This window comes from Seriola lalandi, unplaced genomic scaffold (genome assembly GCF_002814215.2).
Source record: "Seriola lalandi dorsalis isolate HSWRI2012SDOR001 ecotype SW California unplaced genomic scaffold, Sedor1 jcf7180002054584, whole genome shotgun sequence".
NCBI classification, from domain to species: Eukaryota; Metazoa; Chordata; class Actinopteri; order Carangiformes; family Carangidae; genus Seriola; species Seriola lalandi.
In genome coordinates this window covers 1,759,297-1,759,802 of record NW_019525137.1, presented here as the reverse complement: position 1 = coordinate 1,759,802, position 506 = coordinate 1,759,297, and positions in this window count along the sequence as shown.

Below are 506 nucleotides of genomic sequence, written 5' to 3'. Positions count from 1 at the left end.
GGAATACTGAGAGTTAATAGATGATCCCAGATCGGGGAGTTACATGTTTTTCATGTTCGGTCAAGTTCTCTGTGAATTATCAAACAAAGGAGGCTCCAAGAGTCCATGAGAAATGTTCCGCAAGATTTTTAACAATTTGACCTTTTCCCCTCCAATACTGCTGATTCGTTCAGTTCTCCACACACTCACAGTAGACCAGTCAATATAAGCTATAAGCAGTTCACAGGTTGAACACCTTTACCCGACACCTTCAGAGGTTCAGAACCGTTGTTTTTGCTACAACCATTCACAATCCAAAATGTAGTCCTTCAGTGTCTCCACGTACTTCCTTTTAAAAACTGTCTCGGGTCAAGGTCCGTTTCACCGTCTGCTCCACAACAACAAAACAAGCACAACTTCAAATTTTTGATAATATTTCTTTAGTTCTTCAGTTTTTTCTGTTTTTTTTTTTTCAAGATAGCAGAGCATCAAGACACCCATTTTGAAACACACACAAACAAAAAAAA